This window comes from Haliaeetus albicilla, chromosome 11 (assembly GCF_947461875.1).
Source record: "Haliaeetus albicilla chromosome 11, bHalAlb1.1, whole genome shotgun sequence".
Lineage (NCBI taxonomy): Eukaryota > Metazoa > Chordata > Aves > Accipitriformes > Accipitridae > Haliaeetus > Haliaeetus albicilla.
This window is the reverse complement of record NC_091493.1, coordinates 7257542-7275213: the sequence shown is the minus strand read 5'-3', so window position 1 is coordinate 7275213 and position 17672 is coordinate 7257542. Positions and strand designations below refer to the sequence as shown.

At 43.4% G+C, this 17672-nt stretch overlaps 1 protein-coding gene across 3 annotated transcripts in view; it reads left to right on the top strand.

Annotated features, from left to right (window-relative positions):
* Nucleotides 1-17672, top strand: part of ARID5B (AT-rich interaction domain 5B) — a 125305-nt gene that overhangs the window by 65818 nt on the left and 41815 nt on the right. The gene's annotated exons all lie outside the window — the stretch shown is intronic.

Here is a 17672-nt window from a genome sequence, read left to right as displayed (position 1 = left end):
GTTTGGTGCTGCTCCACAGTCTCCCCAGTGGTTGTACCATCTCAGCGGCTCAGGGCATTCAGTGCTCGACACAGTGGAGCATGGGAGCACAGCGCCCTGGGACCCACAGTTTGGTGGGATGCACTTTAATGTCAAAACCATTTGAGACAAAAGTGTTTTGAGCTGTAGAAGTACTTTCAGTTGATTTCTTTTCATTAGACACATTAAAATTAAAGAGCCTGGTAGTTACCCTCTAGTGTTGCTCAGAACTTTTTTGACTGCCTGTCCCAATTTGAAGAAAACGATGAAATTCTGACATTTTCCTGTTGGATAGAAAAATCGGATTTATGACCATCTGTACTTCAAAGGTAAAGGTTAAGACCAAGATTATGATCTCCTTTCCACTCATGTAAATCCACAGGAGTCAATTACTTTGGATTGACAGTGATGTGATTTAGATCAGAATCTGGCATTAAAGCTTTTTGGGGTTTGCTCCTACACCCATCGACTTCAGTACTACTTGACTGCCGACTCTTTGCTTTTGCTATGTGGTGGTGGTATTTGCATGTGGAAGTGCCTCAGGGGCCCCGCATAAAACATTGGTTCACTAGCTTTAGTGGGGTTTTTTAGATTAGATGTTAAAATGTTGAAATCAAAATATGTAGGGGGTGGTTGGGAAGTAGCAGACTCACAATGGTAATCAGAATAATGTGATTTTTGAGGTTGATATCTCATGACTTAGAGCTGAAAAAAATCCCTTGTGTATCTCGGAGGTCTGAGGCTTTTACTCTTTCTGATTATAAACGGCATTTATTTCTGGCCTTGATGGTTGATGAGATATCAAACTTAAAATATGCCATGATCCTATAGTCTGGTAGTGTTTTCTGGCACTGGTCAGTGACTAAATATAGCCAGTTTTGAACCACTGTGATAAACCTGGAAATAATGTTCAGCAGAAAATTCTCAGACAATTCCATAGACAAATGTGGAATATGAAATGACTTTTCTGGATCGCATCTGGTTTGTACTGTATATGCTTTTGTGCCCTGTGTCTCTCATCCCCATGTTTTCCAACTGCTATCCTATAAATGTTTTGTGGTGCAGATAAATCTTAACTGAAGCACCTCAGTGGTTCATGTTGGTTCATGCTAAAGCAACAAATAACATAAAGAGTTTTTAAACCCCATCTATTTCATGCATTCCTTTTGGCTTTGTAAACCTTTTTGCCTTGTTTTTACAAAAAGGAGGTGTATTTAAAAAAAAAAACAAAACAACATGCGTTTCCAAAAATCACTGATTGTCTTCAAACGAACATAGTCCAGGAACATGCAGATTCTTGCATTGTATTATGGGATTAGTGGTATTCATCTGTCAGGCATAATATGAAGGTGATATTCAGAGGAGGAAAAGAGCCTTTTTGAAAGGTTTTTTTTTCTTTTTTTCTTTTTTTTATCTTAATGATATACTCACATTTGTTTTCTTCTTATTTTTTTGTTAAACTCATATATACTTCTACCAGGCTATGTTTAATTTCAAGATGGTGTCTTTGCTAGAAAGATAATCAAATGTAATGTCTTCCACAACCTCTTCATATGCATGACTGCAAAAAGCTTGTGTAACAGTTTATTATTATAAAATTAGTATAGCATAGCATAGAGCAAACTGGGCCCCTGGCCAGATGAACTAGACAATGAATAGTTATATAAGGTTTTGAAGCACATGTATTAGAACACAAGCGCCCTGTATTTTCTTCTCAATTGTGTGCTGTTTGTTAATGTTTCCCTTTCGATGTGATTGCATCTCAATTTAATAGCACTTGCCATTTCAGGGTTTACTGTGCCAGCGCTCGCATAGTTACATCCCCTCTGTGCTGCAAAGCCTGCATGTATATTAAAACTGAACTAGGCATGGTTAGCTAATGGGTACTTCGAGAGATACGCACTTATAGAATTAAGTGATGTATGTAATTGTTAATTTTGTGTTAACAAGTATGAAAAATGTGTTTCACCAATAATGGTAATGCTCCGTTCTGTGCAAAGTGTGACATTTTAATTCTTGTTGAACAGTTTCCTACCTCTGCTTCGTGTTTTCATGGCAGGGTATTATTTTGCAATCAAGATAAAAGCATTATTTATTAAAGTTCTAAAATATTACATTACTGGAAGTTTTAAGCTGCAGATCAATCTCCTGTTTCATAAAAGCATTTCATTGATTTTATTTTTTTTAATTGGTCTTTGAATTTAAACTTAAGTTCCACATTATGGATTGTGTATGATTCCAGAAGCAGAGGGATGTTTTAGTGGAGACTTGATGCTGTTTTACAGGCAGCGAGGTACCTGTCACAGAACTGTGGGAAAGGCTTGCGTTTGGCATATGCATCTTTGGGACTGTCAGATCCCAGCCTGCTGCATTTTTGGCACAGGGAGCCCATTGACTTGGGCTGTGGGAAACCTACATTCAGCACTATCGGTCCTTGTGCCTTTTTCTGCACCTCCAAAGAACTTCTGTTAGAGACGTCATGTCTTTGGGAGTCAAATAAAAAGTCTTCCATGCTTTCAGTGGTGCAGGACAGCCTTTCCATGGCAAGAAGGTGCTCAGTAGCCTCTGGCTGCGGTAGCCCACATAGCTCCCGGTGGAAGGGTGACACTTGCACCTGGCTTGGTGGTGCTGGATTTATTTGCTTTCTGTGTGTAACCCAAACAGCCCAGAAGTCTGGCTTCCCCCACTCCCCATTGCTTCAGTCCTCCTGTTCCTCAGTTCCTCGTGCCAGGCGCTCACCTTTTGCCCCCCTTTGCTGCATGGTCCCCATCCCGGTCCCTCTTTCTTACTCCAGGATAATGCCATTTCTCTCGTGGCAGCCCTTGGTGGTTCATTCATGCCATTGCAGACGTGAGACCAAAGCCTACCTATTATTCCCTCTTGCAGAGAATAAATTAATTCTTCCATCCCTAGTAGGCCTAACTATGAAATTGCATAGGGTAAGGCTCACATTTTTCTTCCAGCTAACAGGGACTTTATTTGCACCTTCTGTGTCATCTCATCTGCAGAGTCTGACCTCATACAGACTTACTGGTTGCCAACCAGCGAGGGAAGGCAATTGAGAAGGGGGGACCACCGCCATCCCCCCACTGAGTTCAGGAGCAGCTATGGCTAGGATTTGACTTCCCAATAAAGTAAGATTTTCTCATTTGCAAGTAAAGATAAAGAAAGGGCAGGGTGGGAGGAGCATAATAGGCTCAAAACACAATAAAAATAGCAAAGGAAACAAACAGTTTGTGCCTAATTTGAAACCAGCTGATCTCCATGGTGATTGCAACAAATCTGTGCTATGTTTGACTGTTTAGTGAAGACAAAGGTTAGAAATAGGAGTTCACCCGCCATGCTAGACTATTTGAATGAACAGAGGAGTAGGGGGGTTGGTACCTTCCCGATCATTGAGTGGCCATATGAAGGTGCTGAGGGGAATTCGGGAAATAACCCCATTGAAACTCCAGAGGATTCAAGTGTCTTTCTTCCTCCTGCATCTTCAGAAAAGTCAGCATTTATAAATTTCCTGGAATTTTTGTTTTCAACAGTGTTGTTCTGTGGAAAGAAGAGTCCGTAGTGCTGTGGCTTCAGGCAAAAATAGCACGGTAGAAGACCTTCAGAAACCAGGCAGTAAGCTTGAAACCTTAGATAAATAATAGGTCTAATATACTTGCCACAGTAAATAATAGGACTATAACTCCCCCAAAACTCTTGATTGGCACTGTCTCAAAGTAATTCCTTATGTGAAATGGAAGCCTGAGATAAAATTTCAGCCTTACTTTACAGATATTTGAGATGGAGGGAGAAGGGAGTGTATTAATCCTTACCAAAGAAGAAATTCCTGTTCATGGTAATCTGAAATACTGTCATGTGATGAGTCAGAAAGTTTTTATTGTTCATGTCTTCAGAGGTCAGGGCTACTGAGTTTTGGCATGCGGACTGGGCAGATAGCATTTGCACATCAACACATCTCCTTTTGCTGAGGCCATAGGCACGGAAAGCTTCCTATTTGCAGTAGGTGTGTGTGAGTTTCTTTTTTTTAAAATATGAATTTTAGAAGGGAGAAGATTATACTTTTGAAATCCTTAGTCATAACAAAAAGATCTCCAGAGGCAGCTGATTAAGACATTCAGAGTGTACGTTACACTGCATCAAGATTTAGAGTTTCTTGAGTAAATATTGACCAATTTGACCTTTGCTTTTCCTCAGTCAATATTTATCTCTCGGGACAATGAATCTTCATATTCACCTTAGTTGAAGTCCAAGTCTACTTAATAGTGTACTTGTAAATCCAGGAGAGGCACTGGTTTGTCTTGGTGCTACTTTTATCTGTTTAAAATTAGATACACAGAAGGTTTGGCCACTCATGTCACTTTGTCAGGTTTCCTAAACAAAGCAGCGTCAGGTCATGGCTGGTGGGGAGGTTTCTAGGAAAAACCTAGATCCAGAAGCAGGCAGAGCGGGTGAGTCTGGGAGCGGAGCAATCCCTTTATTGGAAGTAAGGATGAGGATTCCCGTACAATGTGAAAGCCCTTCCAGATGCTATCAGGAGGAGGGGACTGATGAGAATTAGTCAATAAAATTCTTGCTGTGTATTTCATGAGGCAGAGAAAACAAGATTTTGAGCTTTCTGAACCTCCCACCGTCTTCCAGCAGCCTAATCCCACAGAGCACAACATCAGGTATTGTGCAGAGTTAAAGAAAGGCACAGCCCAGGCGAGCAGTCTGCAGGCAAGGGGGACCGTGGCTTGCCAGGCATCCCGACCTTCCCCTGAGTTACGGGTCTGGGAGCAGGCGAGCTCCGACACAGCCGGATTACGCTGGGTTCAGCAGCCAGTTGTGTCCCTATTGCAATGGCCTTTTACAGGTCAGTATTAAAGTCACTCCCAAACCTCTGTTCCCCTGCTGGGCTTGATACGTCCCCTGGCTTGGGAGCTGGGCTTGGAAACCCTACAAGCTTCCTGCAACTTGAGAGCCAGGGTTTGGTCACCAGGAGCATAGAGCAAATAGTGTAGCCCTGACCAAGCCCTGTCAAACAGGACTGTAATAGCCTCTTTATTATTTCAGTAGCAATTTTGGTATTTCGGGGCCCTGGCTTAGGTTGAAGCTGAGAGACAGCCTTCCCCTGAAAAGTGGGGTTGCTGGGGCAGTGCATGTGGCTGGAGCCAGTGGGTCAGGGTCCCTGGACATGGGGTCTGGCACCTCCCTGCTGCTTCCTTACCCAGCTCTACCGTGTCTCCTCTTCACACTGTCCCACAGCATCACTGGGTGCTGCCAGCAAAAGCCTCCTGTCGCCAACAGGGGCAACGCTTGGGGTAGAAAGCACAATTACTGTGCTTGTGAGCTATGCTGTGAGAGCGAGAGCAACTGGAAAGTGCTATTCAGGCAGTGGAGAAAGGCGGTGCCTTACAGATACCTGCTTATGCAAATCAAATCATTTGTCTTTTCAAATGTTCATTTCACCTTTTCCCTGCTTATATTTTCTGAATTGCCATATGTACTTCTTGTGATATTTCAGTCTTGTCAAATTAAGAAGAGAAAGCCTTATAATTAACTTAGGATATATACCAAATAAAGTAATATTTGTCATTTTTACTGTGTAATCAGTCAATAATATTAGAGGTGGCCTGTAAGTTTCAAAAAAAAAAAAAGTCTAACATGGTTTTGTAATCTTACAGCTATCGAAGGTATTTGTTTGGGGAGGAGGCATTGAGAAAGAAGAGAATTTTAAAAATGCACAATTGCAGTTGAAAAAGACAGAGCAGGCGATGTCATGCATTTCTGAGGAGTACGCTGTTTAATTTTATAGTATCAGCGTTTTAAGAATGCTAATGGTACACAGGAAAGAAGTGAATAATTCTTATTGCAAAACCCTGATGGTTTGGTGCATTCAAAATGTTAAGACTTAATCAGCCCTGGACTTCTCTTAGGAAAAAACAGGACATTTGGAAAAAAAAAAAAAAGAAACAAAAAAAAGCCGGCCGAAGCAGTAGTGATTTATCAAAGCAGCATTCGCATAAAATAAAGGTTTGGCGTCCTTACTTAGGATAGGCTGGAAAATGCATTTATGTTTTCATGTACCTTTTTTTTTTTTCCTGATGTGCCTGATTGACTTGTTTTAATACCGGTGTTATTTACATTTCAGGGATGGGCCTCTATTATGCAGGAAATTGTCCAAACCCCTACAGCTGTATTTTAAATTGAAATTATTTTTTTTATGAAGTGATTGTGCAGACTTAATTTAGTAATCTATTATTAAATTTATAGTTTCAGGCTGTATAAAGTCTTTATATAGAATGAAAATGGGCACATATGAAGATCTAGGCTATATATACACCTGGTTCTGTATATTAAATCTTTTACATATGTTGTCCATTTTCAGAAACAAATAAACTGCTGCTTTTGAAAACTCAGCTTCTCTTCCATATTAGGGAATTCTGCAGACTCCCTATGTTCCTTAGCTTCAGTATAATGCTAAATCAGTTTGTACATTAGTCTATTTTTAGTTATGAATGAACTTTATGGAGTGCAGCATGCAGAGTGATTTCAGAGATTCTCGCTCATAAAACACGTGTGTCATGTGCTGCAATTACAGCAGTAAACATTATGCAAGCTCTGGGCTTCCAGGGGCCCAAGCCTTGAAATTTCCAGGAGGGAAATGCATCCCCCCTCACCCTTTTATACGAAATATTACACGTATAGTAAAGCTCATCTCATGAAATCAGGTTAAATTTTGTGACCTTGGCTGCGGCGAGCAGGCTGCCTGGCATGGCAGCCGGATGACACTAGAGGGCAACTGAGAGTTTTCTTTAAACCAACCAAGCTGGAGAGATGGTTTTAATATCAACTAAGTGTTTAAACTCGGTAAGGATTTATTTTCCTGTCTGCAGATTTCACATATGTAACCTCTGAGCTTCCATTGACAGCAAATAATAATCCAACTGAAGTTCTTCTGGGGGAAAATACAGCAGGAGCGGGTCAGAAGCTTGCTTTTGCCCAAATAAGGCTTTTTTTGCAGACCCCATGTGTTAGATAATGATCAACTGACAGTCGGTCATGAGTTAATAATGCTGGATGCTGAAATATGCATACCATGTGGTATACAACAGTTCTGCGGGGAGAGACAAACACAGCTATAATTAGACATCTGAAACACAAGGAAGTGTGTAAATTGTTTAATAGTCCTTCCACTTAATTCACTCAGATAATTTCCTAAGAACCAGTATTGACGACGAAAGAATATTGCACAACTGACTTCATATTTAGTTTAAACCCTTCCCTGCTCAGATAAATTAATGAATACGCCTCGGTTTTATTTGGATTTTTGTGAGTGCTAGAGATTTACTGGGGCTGTAACGCAGAGATGGGCTCAATTCTGTTTGTGTTGATGTTTCGGACAATTACACTGAGTTCACAGGGCTTGCACTCGTTTAAACCGGGCACGTGATCTTACCATCAGGACTTTAAAACCACCATTTTTCGTGTCCTTTGGTAGTTACATGGATTCCCTTTCTACTTGGAGACAACCTGACAAAGTTACCGGAGTTCCACCGCTGTGTTTTACCGGTGAAAAAGTGCAGATCCCTCCTCTGCTCAGCAACGCCAAGCAGCATCTCCTCCGCACCCCAGCATTAAACCGCTGTGTCAGGTGTGTGCAGGTCCCCAGGGGAGCAAGGGCTTTGGCCCAAGCTCTGCGCAGAAGCAGAGTTATTCCTGAACCTCTTCACAGCTGTGTGCACTGTGATGGGGTGCCCGGCAAGCCAACTGCTGCTGGTGAAGCTGGTGATGACCCAAAGAGGTGAATGGGAGGAGGGCTTAGGCTACGGCTGCTGCTCCTGTCTGCACCTAACGCACCGTGTAGTCCTCGCTGTGGTGGCAGCTGAGTGTAGGCATCAAGGGAGGAGCTTACTCTCTAGTTGCTGTGTGTCACTTTACTAATATCTTCATGCAGGTTGATTATGCCTAACATTTTGATTACTTCACAGTGCAATGATCAAGTGCAAAGAAAAAAAATGAAAGAAAATTATAATTCTTCCACTAAAAAAAAAAAATTTCTTTCTTATATAATCAGTTACAAATCAGAAATGCAAGAGATTTAAATAATATATTTGTCATTTTCACATTGTGAACAACTGGGTGATCGTTGCTTCCTACCTGCTGTTGTCATTCCCAAAAGCAAGGTCTCAGGAAGCCATTCATTTTACGCTTCTTGCATGAATTTCTGCCTGTTTAGATTCATGCACAGTGTCCATCCTTTACGAGTCAATTAGCGCACCTCATCGGTCTGTCTACGTGGATGTGACTGGCTATGTATCTATTGTACTTCTGAGGTATGTAGGTCACGCCTCCATTGGGTACTGCTGACTCTGCTCGACAGCAATTTCACAAATGCTGGCTTTTACTGGAGAGAAAAGGAAATATTGCTTGGAAAGCCGCCTTAAGACTTGCCGTGTGTTTTTATTTGCCTTTTATTTCCTAAAGCCCTCTAATGGGAAGTCTACCTTGGGTGTTCTGCTGAGTTTTGATGAGAGGCTGACTTGCATGGGTTTGCTGTGCGTTTTCACTTCTCGCTGCTGTGTTTGCGCTGCTTTTGCCTTGGCTATTACATAATCCGTTTGTGCCTGCTCACTCTTTCCTCTCTTTGCTTTTCCTTTTTTTTCTTTTTTAACCCAGACTATTCTGAGAAGTCAGATGTGCACGTCTTGAGTATTGCTGTGACCCTCCTACAGAAAGTGAAGCCCCTGTCTGCCGGGTGCAGCTTCCCAGGAGGTGACCTTTGAGGGCAGAGGGCTTAGAGGCTGGAGATTGACAGCAGATTTCTGAGGGAAAGGGAAACTTGATGACCCCATGTCTGATCCTGTGACGCTGCCCAAGCATGCGGTGTTTCATGATGAGATACGACGATTTCTTTGTTCAGGGCTTGAATGCTGCTTTCCTGTTAGTGACAGAGAGAGTCATGCTGGCTTGGTCGTGTTCGACGCTTAACACAGGCTCAGCCTCAAAGATGTGAATAGCCCCAGTGAGGTCATCAGAGGTCTTTGCATGCTCCAGGTCTTTACAAGTTAGGCATGTACTTTGCTGAATCAAGGCTACAGTTCTTCGTGTTCCTTGTCCTGCGTAGCACAGTACTTCACTGTATTTGATCCTATACTCATATGGTTTCTCACCAGAAGAACGACTGAGTCATCTAATCTGGTATGAACCCCCAGTAGTGGCTCATCAGCCAAAATTACCGGCAAATGCTTTCATCCAGTTCACCACCTTTTTTCTGAAGGAGAAGGGAAACAGCTGTTTGAGCAAGGACCACAGCCAGACAGCTGGACGCCTCCTCCGTGCAGCCAGCCAGGCTGCTGCAGCCACCCGCAGCGGCAAGGCTCTCCTGGCAGCAGCCTGGACCCGGCCCTCACCGTGGCTGAGGTGGGACGCCCAGCTCCAGTCTGATATGTTGACAAAGACCCTCAAATTGCACGCATTTCTTCCTGCACTGCACGCCAGCTTGTTGTGTCTGGCTCAGGCTTCTCCTGAAAGGTCTTCTGAAAGCTGGTCGTACACATGCCTCCGTATACTGGCATTAGATCATATATGTGGACTGCAGTGCCTAGGCATGCCTGGTTATGCCTCCTCGCTTCTGAGTACCAGCTTTTTCTCACCTTTGAGACGCTCGTATTACTCGGTGAAGTCACTTCTCAGTCATTTTTGCTTAAATCCAGCACAGCTTGAGTTATTCCGACCTCCTCCTTGAGGGCAGACCTCCCTTTGGCCACCACATCTTCCTGTCAGGGTATGTTGAATTTCCTGGGGGGGGTGGCCTGTGAAATGTCACCTTTGGCTTGGTCAATGGGACCTGTGGTCCTTGCTCACGGGTTTCATGCTGGAGCTGTACTGAAGAGCGTTGTGTTTGCGTGGTCCATTTTTCCTTCTGACTACTCGTACGTATGACCCAGTGTTAGCATTGTGCCAGTCCTTGTGGCAGCGTTAATGTTACTGTCAGGGACCTTAATTTTATTTCACTGACAAAAATGTTGAATACTAGCAAGGCTAAGAGCAACCCCTCTGGAATCCCACCAGAAATATTTTCATTTGATAGAAATTCCCTACTGATGCCTGCTTTTAGCTCTATGATTTAGCCAGTTCTTAATCCATTTAATATATGCTTGAATAAAATTATGTAGTGCTGTTTTTTAATCAAAGTGTTATCTAGTATTAAATCAACTGTCTTACTGAAATGCAGGTAAGTTCTATGCGTGCAGCTAGTTTCTCTAACCAAGCTTGTAGTTTCCAAGTATAAAATAAGGTGCTTTGTTTGTTTTTCTTTTCTGTTTTTTAAGATCTGGTTTCTGTAAAACCAAGTCAATTGACTGGCTTTAATTATATTCTTTTGCAAGCATATCATCTGGCTTCATTGCAAATATGGAACAAATATTTACCAAACACCTCTGCCTCTTTTTGAATCATTAATAACAATCCTGTCATCTGTAGCCAGTAATAGGCCTGCATTTTTTTATTATTATTTTAATTTGCTCTAAGGTCTACTTGAATGTCACGTATTTGTCAGGCATAGATTCTTCTCTGAAGTCTTCAGCTTCCCTTTTCAATTTACCACACTCCATAATTTCTAACACATGTATAGATTTTGTCCAAAAAAAAAAAAAACAACTTTTTCAATTTTTTTAAAACCCAAATTAGCAGGACATAAAGAAGCCCAGATCAAGCAAAAGTCTCCATTTCCAACCATGCTGAAATGAAGAAAATGAGACTCCAAGCCTCATCCTGAATCTTGTCCCTGTCTTCCATGGAAATGAAAAACATTCAATTTTTGGCATAATTAGCCAACCTGATATTTGCAATGCCTCTAAATTTTCTATTAAAAGCAATGCTAGTCTGAACTGTAATCCATGAAAAGTACCACCTTTTTGCTTTTTTCAGAGATTGTCTGGTCAGGAGGGGGGTCAAAACAACAGTCTGCAGCAAGTCATATGTCTCCACATTAATCCACACAAGGAAGTGTCTGTTTCACTTATTTCCAAATGAGGAATGTTTTCTTTAGAGAGGTAGCAAATTGATTTTCCCCACATGGAGCATGGGATATCTCATTTCCAAACCAAAACTTTCAGAAATGGCTACACAACTCCACTCTTTCTCCATGTGGGTTAGAAAGCAGCGTGGATCCTTAGTTTTCCCTGCAAGGTTGTTTGCTGCTGTACTCCAGAGTTTCCAGGTCAGGTCTGGCAAGGTCAGTTATAAAGAAAGGAACAAACAAGTGTTTGCATTTAGAAAAAGTCTAGTAAAAATAGTTTTAATATTCAAATTGTTTTACATGCAGCTTGAGCAAGCAAGAGGTGTGTTTGAGGAGAGGCTATGTGACCTCCAGAGCTCAATGAGAGCTTTGGTTGTTGGTAGGTGCTCATCGCTGACTTCCATAGGTGTGCTTAGGATCCTGTAGAGAGATTCCCCAAATTCAGTTGATACTGTTGTTTCCTAAACAAAGGTCTGGGTTTTTTTAGTGTAGTCTGATCTTTTGCTGTGTTTTCTGGCCACTTTAATTTCTGACCCTTTGATGCAGTACTAGGTTGGTTGCAACTTGCTTCTCTTCACCAGCTCTGCTCAATATGCCTGGGCAGTAAATGCCTCAGGCCCTCCTTCTCGGACCTTGTTTCCATGAGGCAGAAGCTTTTAAATAAACTTTGAGGGGTGAAAGGAAAATAAATGAAATATAAGATCCTGAACTCAGGATGCAGAAAAGGGAATGAGGTGAAGGAGAGAAAACAAAGATGGAGGCAACAAGGAAATCAAGGAAGCAGCTGGGACTGCAGAACAGTATGCAAGATTAACTAACCTTTGAATAGTTTTTGAGACCGTGTTTAAATATAGCAATATGCTTTTCTTAACTTTCAGATATTGCAGAATGCCAGAAGCCCCCTAGAGGGGTAAGTGTTAAAACCATTAAAACTGTTAACTTTCTATTCATTACATTTTAAAAGGTGCAACATGTAAGCATGTTTTTCAGCCAAGAGCTAACTTTTACCGGGCTGCTTTAGGGGTGTCCTCAGCAACCAGCTATTTGCCACTTGCTAGCAGGCATGGTCAGTTCATGGATTTTCTGGAGATCTGGGACCATTCTTCTCACCTTGACTTTGATGGCCAGGCACCTCCATATGCCACCTCCAGCTTCTCTTTGGCACCTGAGTCATGAGTAGCTCTGCAATCTGACACATCCTGCCGTTTCCACCTGCCTAAGAGGGAAATTGTCCTAGTCTGTTCTGTATCTACTGATGGTTTTGCAGCTTAGGGCCAAGCATTCTGGTATCGCAGCTTTTGTACGTGTGCTGAAAACTGGAAGATGTATGAAGGACTGGCATAGTGCAAAAGGATTCTGTGAGGAGACGTTCTGCGAGGTGTCCTACAGGGAGGAGAGACTGTTGATGCATTTAGCAGGTGTGCTGCAGCTTGCCTCATGTGAGCACACTTCTCTTCTGAACCCAGCACTACAGTACATCCCTGTTTATTAACTTCTTGCACCTTCCAGTGCCCCACCTTAATCCTGGCTTTGTGATTACCTCCCTCTGGTGCACTCCCACCTCTCAGGTTTAGAGCTCACCTGACTGTGTAAGCCTACCTTAAATGTAGACCCAGATCTTCCACTGGCCCTTCTTTGCTGATGGCCCGGGACATTTTTGCAGGCTCGGGGTTTGGGGTTTTTTTGGGTTGTCATACTCTCGCAGTTGGCAAAAATGCTGTTGTTACATACTTTTCCTTCATCTTTCCACAGGACAGAAACACGGTCACAAAAACAACAGGCAGCCAGAATCTGGTTAGCAGTATAAGTTGTAAGTGCATTAGCAATGCTGAGCGGCTATCCTGGTACATTTCTCAGCAAATGAAGGCAATGGCTGTCCTTCCCTTTTCCATTTTTCTTTTTTTTCCCACTTCTGAAGTGTTTCTGAGAAACTGGAGTGCCAGCAAGCCAGAATCAAAAGTCATATCAGGAAATACTTATGCAGATCAGAGAGGCCTGGAAAAGGCAAGAACTTTGATCATGGGCATTACAATTGCTTAGATGTTCTCTAGAGTAAGTAATGTGGAGCAAGCAAGAAAAAGGTGCATGTTTTAGGCATGAGTACAGTACTGTTTACTTACATGGTTTGTTGAGCAGCCAACAAGGTCCAAGGTTATTTTGGACTCAGCATGAGTAAGTGATCCAGGTATGACAAATGAGGTAATGCATTCCAGGCTCATTAAAAACTCTTGGCTACACCACTGATTTTGACAAAGTGCCAACATAGCTTGACCTCAGCTGTGTGAAGGCCACTGTTTTTTTTAACACCCTCCCTATAACAACACATCAGCCATACTATGTGTATCTAGAGAACAGTGTTATGGGGAGGGTTGAATTACATTGGACTTCCAATGATAATCAGACTCCTACAAAAGAGATAATTCTACTGTAACTAACCTGCTAAAGTCAGGTACCCCGAAACCACAGCTGTTCTCTCTTGGCTTATTTGTGCATCTAGGGGTGGCTGTGTTTTACATAGTATGTTGCATTCTTGGCATGGACATGACTCAAGTGAGGCTGACTTGGTAACAGGGAGATGGTAAGTGCAGCGATCACTTGCCTCCCTGGGGATGCAGGTAAAGAAGGTGGCTGGTGGAGGTGCTGTCTTCTTGTGGTAGCTTACCCTTTTCCACCATATGCAGTGTTTAACCATGGCTGACCTCGGCAGCTCCCGTTCTTGAGTACTTCTCTTTCCCCTGCACAGAACTTGCCGTCCTTGGGTTTAGCCCAGAGCTGGGAGTTGTACTAGGTGGCAAGGCTTGGAAATGTTCCTGTGTCCCTTGTCCTGCTGGGCAGACAGTGTCCCTGCAAGTTGGGCAGCTGAGAGTGGTAGTGGCAGGAGAGCAGTGGCCACAAGCTTGTCAATTTTCTGAGTGGGTGGGCAGTGTAGCCGTCTCCTTCCTTACATTCTGATCCTCTCCTGATCACCTGCAATGTCCTGATGCTTGCATAGACTGATGAGAGTGCTGGAGGGGAACATGTAATTTTTGAGCAATGATGCTGTTTTGTGGCTTCATGAACAGAGAGGACCTCTGTCTTCGAGGAAACATCTAGCTGATCTGAGCAGCATTAACCCTGAGCTCCTCTGTCACTTGCTTTGTGGGTCAGAGCCTGCTACTGAGCTTATCTCTAACACCTGATCTTTAATTCTCTGGTGCACATGCCTCTGGATTGTCCTTGTTCGATTATGGTGGTCTGTAGGCAGCTCACAAGAACAGGCTTTGGGCTTCGGGATCATCAGGTCAGCTTCTTCCTGGGGTACATTTAGTCAGCGAAGATTTGCCGGTCTACATCTACAGATAATCTAACTCCCTATGCCATGCATAACACTGGGTTTGCATTTAACCTCTCAGGTGTGACGGTTTGCAATAAAAACACATAGGGCATTGCTGGTGTTTTGGCACCGCAGAGCTTAGCTACGGCTTGGGGGGAGTAGGCAAGGTACAAGTTTCCATCTAGGAAGAAGAAAAGAGTGATTAAATCTTAATTTCACATTACTGAGGGCAGTTATATTACATCAGAGACTAAATGCTTTCAGGTTTTTTAAGGCAGGTGTGCACGAGTGAGGATTTGCCCAGAGGAGGTGGCAGTGGCAGCTTCTGCACCTCACCTTCCCTTTCACTACCCACTTGTGATGACCGTGCCTGTGTGCTCCTCCTTTTGCTCTCCTGCAGGTAGGCAAGGAGTTTCAAGACAGCCCAAGGGGTGTTGGGAAGGAGCTCAGCGTGACTGTGGCCAGCAAAAGTTGTTTGCCCTACCCAAACAGAAAAAGCTGAGGGCATGACTTCTCCCCTCCCTCTTGCCCCAGTGAGCCACGTGCAGGGGAAGGAACAGCTCGGCAGGAGGATGGTGGCTGCCTCCTCCTGCACCCTGCTACCACAGCATGCTGGAGACTGGCACAGCATGGGGGGGCTGGCTGTGGCCCAGGCAGGTGTGGGAAGCGTGTGATTCGAAAATGCGACCTCTCCTGCCACACGGTGCAGAAGGAGCGGGCTGGGGGCATACCCCCTGCCTCTCCCCTCTCCGGCTCCCTGTCTCCCTCTCTCACTCCACTGGCACAGGGACAAGTTGTTTCCTCTTCTCTTTTCTCCTGCACAGTCTCCTTGTGTCCCGCTCGATCACGAGTTAGCGTCTGATGGTCTTCCAAGAAAAACCAATCCCGCATGTCGAATGGCAAGCAGCAATCTCGGTGTGATTTGCAGTGACTACCTATTTCCAGACAACACCCAGGGACCCTTTCAAACATGGAGGGGAAGAAAACATTCTTGTCTCTGGGCAGATTCCTATAAATAATTTTCTTTTCCCTGAGAATTCACAACCGAGATGGCAATGAGACGTATTCCAGAATGGGAAGAGTTGTTAAGATATGGTTGTCATCATGGCTTGTTGATATTCATGACATATCCATTTCACACGCTTTCACTTAATCGGGAGCACAAGACTTTTACCACCAAGTAGTAGTCAGCTGAAAAACAAAGTCCACACCACATGCATACTAGTTAATAATCACACCTTTTGTTCTTTATGGTTACAAATGCTTGCGTTTGAATTAGATCTTTGTTCATCTTGCATTCTTGCTTGATTCCTTGTGAAACCCCATGTTACAACCTCAGCATCCTCTGCAGTAGTGGGCAGCATCACAAATGGTGGTGGTTGCACTGCGGGGCCAGCCGGGTTGGTGGGCTCTGAGGGACAGGTTTGTTTAAATGACACCAGCTGGATCTGCTGCTCAGGGAAACAAGGAAGCAGCATGCTGATAGAAAACTGGCATCCAAGGAGTGCTGAAATGGTCCCTCTGAATTCCTGTTGATGGGTAAAGGTAGCAGCCACAATGATGACAAGTGTGGGAAAGATAACCAGCCCAAGGTGGGAAGCGTGCCCTTGTGCTCCTCCAGCTCTCCGAACACGAGGAGTGTTAGCTTGTACTGTGGGCATTTTGCAGCTGGCTGTGTTTTGCGTGGTCGTCCCTGAAATGTTTGCCAGGACTCAGCAGGTGAAGTGGCTTTCCCTGCTGGGCTCTAGATTGCTATCGCACCTACAGATTTTGCAGGGAAGATAATTTCTTGTGCGTTGCCATCTTCTAAATGCACTTGCCCTTTGTAATGATTAGCAAACTCGGGATGAGCCGTAATCTCAAGAAGAGGCTCCTTGAGTCAGCAAGGCACAGGCATGTTTGTGGGCAGGCTTCAAGTGGATCAACGCCCTTTTGCTTCCAAAGGTCTGAACTTGGAGGTTTAGGCAGTTTGTATTGTACCAGGTGTACGTCTCTGCTGACGGCCCTTCCATGCCTGCCTGCCGTGAACAGCAGCAGCTCTGCCCTCCTGGGGCATCGTCACCTGCTGATTGCAGGCATGGGGGTGTTCTGGTTCGCATCCCAAACCGCAAGCGTACAGGGCACCTATGCTGTGCTAATATTGATCCTTTGAATCACACTGAAGTAGAGGCAAAAAAAGTTCCCAGCAGCCCATCAAGGGTCCCAGTGGACATTCCAGTAGCTGAGTTTTCCCCTCCTTCAGATATATCAGGAAGCAAAAAGAAAGAAAGGAAGGGAAAAAAAACACAAACTGGCAAAAGCAAACATGTTGTCAAATGCACACGAAAGAAAGTGTTTGAACTGGTAGTATGTCGTATCTCTCATACTCCCGTTTCAGGCACTTAGACTAAAGAGGTGGCAAATAAATGCAAACTTTTTTCTGTACTTATTTATTAGATTTTTTACTTTAGTTTGCTTTGCTTATGTTCTCACCTTCTGGGAACGTACAAGTTTTCAGGTATCACTGCCACAAATGCTTTCAGAAAATGAATTTGAAAGCCATATGCACAAACATGAAGAAATTGAATTGTTTCAGATATTCTCAGGTAATCATGCCAGAAGTCCTTCTCCACCAGCGAGCAGAAAAAAACATGGGATATTCACTTAGCTGTCCAGTGCATACTGAACGTCCAATGTCATCAGGAAAACTGACTGGGACTAAGCCACAACATGTGTGTAAAATTGCTTTAAAATAATTATGAATAACAAATTCAAGAAATGTGCAGTGTGCTCATGAATATGTCATAAATTAAACAAAAAATGAATAAAATTAAAGCAAGTGTGTGACTTGTAAATTATTGCTTCGGTCCTAGTCATATTTCCTAGCTCAAGAGAACAAAATGGATATAGCTGAAATATAAATAATCTTCGAATAATGCATTTATTTATGATGATTTAGGGAGCAAATGTTAATGGCTTTGTTTCAAGTGTGACTGGAACTATTTCAAATGTTTTCTTTTACAGAGTAGATACTAGAGGCAGGGACCTTCTCTTCCGTTATTAATGCCTATTGATGCTTTCTTGTTAATTGTGTGTCTGATCTGGAATGGCTTAAAGTGATTTAAAGTCATACTGTGGGGCGTGTAGGACGGTCCTCGTGTGTGCTGCAGACAGACCTTCCCGGCTGCAGCTCCTGAGCCACGGGGAGAATGCAAATACCCCATTTCATAGTGGGTTTGTGCCAGTTCTGCTGTGGAAGGCTCCAATTCAAACAGTGTTTATATGCAAGCTCAATATACCTGGAATTTAGGAACAAATGCCTTCTTGCTTTTAAAGCTTTTAGCAAAACATTAGGAG